A 3,172-nucleotide genomic window follows, 5' to 3' on the forward strand; every position below is an offset into this window, starting at 1 on the left:
GGGGGGGGGGGGGGGGGGTGTTTCTTCGCTAAGATCGGCTGCCTTCCCTTCGACACACAGCTCCGCCGTTTACCGGAGCAAATGTCTCGTGAGTGTTGATAGGCTATTTTTCACGACTTGTAACCAATCAGACAGTGCCGTGGGCAGGATATTAAGCAACTCCAGCCTGGTGATTACCTACAGACAGAGTGAGGCAGCTGGATCAGAGCCAAAGTAGCGCATTTTCTAATTAATTTAACCCTAACATAAGTAAGGATCAATCTGAACCGTGTTAAGTTGCATCACTATTGAAGTGTCACTGATCAATCTGAGGGGGGTATGAAAATTATTCAGCAGAGGTAGGGTTATATAAACCAGAAGGGGGGAAATCCCATGCAGAGCATTTACAATGTTGGTTTTGGTTTTTTAATGCAATGTTGACAGCAAGAAAATTATACACCACTGTTCAAAAGTTTAGGGTCACTTAGACATGTCCTTGGTTTCAAAAGAAAATAAAAAATTTTGTCCAGTAAAATTAAAAATAAAAATCAAATTGATCAGAAACACAGTGTGTTAATGTTGTAAATGACTGTTGTTGCTGCAAACGGCTGATTTGTAATGGAATATATCAGCAACCATCAGCCCTGTGCTCCAAAAGCTCGCTCTGTTTGCTTATCTAAGTTTATCATTTTAAAAGGCTAATTGATCTTTAGAAAACCCTTTTGCAATCATGGTAGCACAACTTACAAAATATTGTGCTGATTAAAGAAGCAATAAAATTGTCCTTCCTTAGACTAGTTTAGTATTTGGAACATCAGCAGCTGTGGGTTCCATTACAGGCCCAAATGGCCTGAAACAAAAAACATTCTTCTGAAACTCGTCAGTATGTTCTTGTTCTGAGACCGTTGGTTACGTATTGTAACCCCAGATTCTATGAGTATAGGCGTAGCCCTCTAAGAGCTGTCGCTATTGGGTTCATCCCCGCGCGCATGCGCAGTCCTGAAGATTTCTTTCGCGCCCATGTGCCGTGCACGGGCCTCTCTCAGGTCCACAATTTAGGTATATAATACCGGCGAGACCAGAGATCTGCTCCCAAGAGGTCAGCTTTTTTTCTTCAGCCGACGCTGGTGGGACCAGTCGGGCCCGCAGCTTAGAGGGCTACGCCTATACTCATAGAATCTGGGGTTACAATACGTAACCAACGTTCTATTTCGTATAGGCTTCGCCCTCTAAGAGCTGTCGCTATTGGGATAAGGGCGAAGCCAGATGTAGTCAATGCCCACTGGACCCCCAGCGGTCATAAGCATTAACACACCAGCTCACAGTACCCTAATCACACAATGCATGATAGAGACCATAGAGTACCAGGTCATAGAAGGCGAGCGTCTGATCCATTACGCTACGGAAACTGAGATACGCAGCCATCCGCATTAGACCAGATAACAGGATGGCTGAATGCATCACTCCCTGCCTCCCACCTGCTGCTGTGAGGAAATTGGAACGAGAGTTACGCATTGTAACCAGTCCCAACAACGAGCAGAGCAGGCGGGAGGATGGAACAACACACACGCATCCCGGCAACGGGGGGTGTGTGTGCGCACGAGAGCGCCCAGAGTACAGGCACACACAGACGCACACTGCGGCTTATGTTGAGGGAACAGTAAGGACGGTTGTTACGCATTGTGGCAGTCCAACTGGAGCGCAACTAAGACAGAAAGAGCCCCAACAGCCCGTGGCAAGAGGAGCCTTACCGGCTCCTTTACAGGGAAGCCTATGTGTGCGTAATGTGCCCCGAGCCAGCAGCGTCGCGCCTGGTCTCCAGAACATTCAGTACCGAGTGCGTTAGGGAAAACCCCGATGCATCACGTAAATAGAAGCGGATAAAGGGGCAGGGTGAAGCCCATGATGCCGCTGTGCAAATATCCTCCACAGCCATCCCGCTGAACAGCGCTGTGGAGGAGGACACGGCTCTTGTCGAGTGCGCACGGATGCCGGGTGGGGGGTCCTCCCAAGCCGCAACGTACGCCTGTGTGATGGCCTCACACAGCCAATGAGCCAACCGTTGTTTTGACAGAGACTTGCCTCGTGAATGCTCTCTGTAGTGAACAAACAGCTGTTGAGTTTTTCTGAGGGCAGCCGTGCGCTCTACATAATGAGACAACGCGCGCACCGGGCAGAGACGATGAGATGCTTCCTCCGCCTTGTGTCGATGAGGTGGAGGGAAAAAACCTTCCAGGGAAATAATCCATGACCTGAAGGAGCTAGTTATAACCATGGTCATGAACGCTGGGTTCGGCCTCAAGGTGGCGGAGCTCCCGTCAGCTCTGATAGCGAGGCAGGACAGAGCGCGCAGCACAAGCGGTAAATCCCACTGTGGCGCCAAGGGGCGCATGACAGGCCGCTGTCTTCTCACTCCTCTTAAAAAACGCTTAACCTGTGTCTGGGGATGATGGGGACATGGAAATAAGCGTCCTTTAGGTCGATGGACACGAACCAGTCCCCGGAACGTACACATTCCAAAACGTGCCTGACTGAGAGCATGTGGAACGGCCTCCTCATTATGCATTTGTTGAAGGAGGAGAGATCCAGAATCGGCCTCATTCCGCCCGTTTTCTTGGGCACCAGGAAGTAACGGGAGTAAAAGCCCTCGTTCTCCTCGCCCCGCGGGACTTTTGAAATCGCTCCTTTGCTCAGGAGCTCTGTTATTTCTGCCATCAGAGCAGATGTCTCTGACTGCGATGACATGACGGTCTCCAGCACCCCGCTGAAAGGAGGAGGGGGGCTGGCGAATTGGAGAGTGTAACCTTTCTTTATTAATCTCGCCATCCACTCATCCACTCACACATGGGCAGATTTTGCCACGCGCAGCAACGCTCTGAAAGCGGGCGAGCAAAAATCTGAGGGGCCTCTGTGGACATTTCTGACAGACATTTCTGTGAGCTGCAGAGCCGCTCGACACGGCCCATGGGAGGGCTGAGGTGAAAGGGCTGCGGCGGCGAAAGTGTGAAACACTCGGGCCGCTCATTCTCAGTGTCAGACTCGTGCCACGGTGAAAAACCTCCACTAACACACACTGAAGGGTGAGAGGTGGGGAGGCCGCAGAGAGGCAGGGAGTGTGGGTGGGCTGTTGTGTTTATCTGATGTGAATGTTTTTCACTCATGATAATATGAGAGAGGGACAACAGCGGCTCAA

This window comes from Micropterus dolomieu, linkage group LG07, assembly GCF_021292245.1.
Source record: "Micropterus dolomieu isolate WLL.071019.BEF.003 ecotype Adirondacks linkage group LG07, ASM2129224v1, whole genome shotgun sequence".
NCBI classification, from domain to species: Eukaryota; Metazoa; Chordata; class Actinopteri; order Centrarchiformes; family Centrarchidae; genus Micropterus; species Micropterus dolomieu.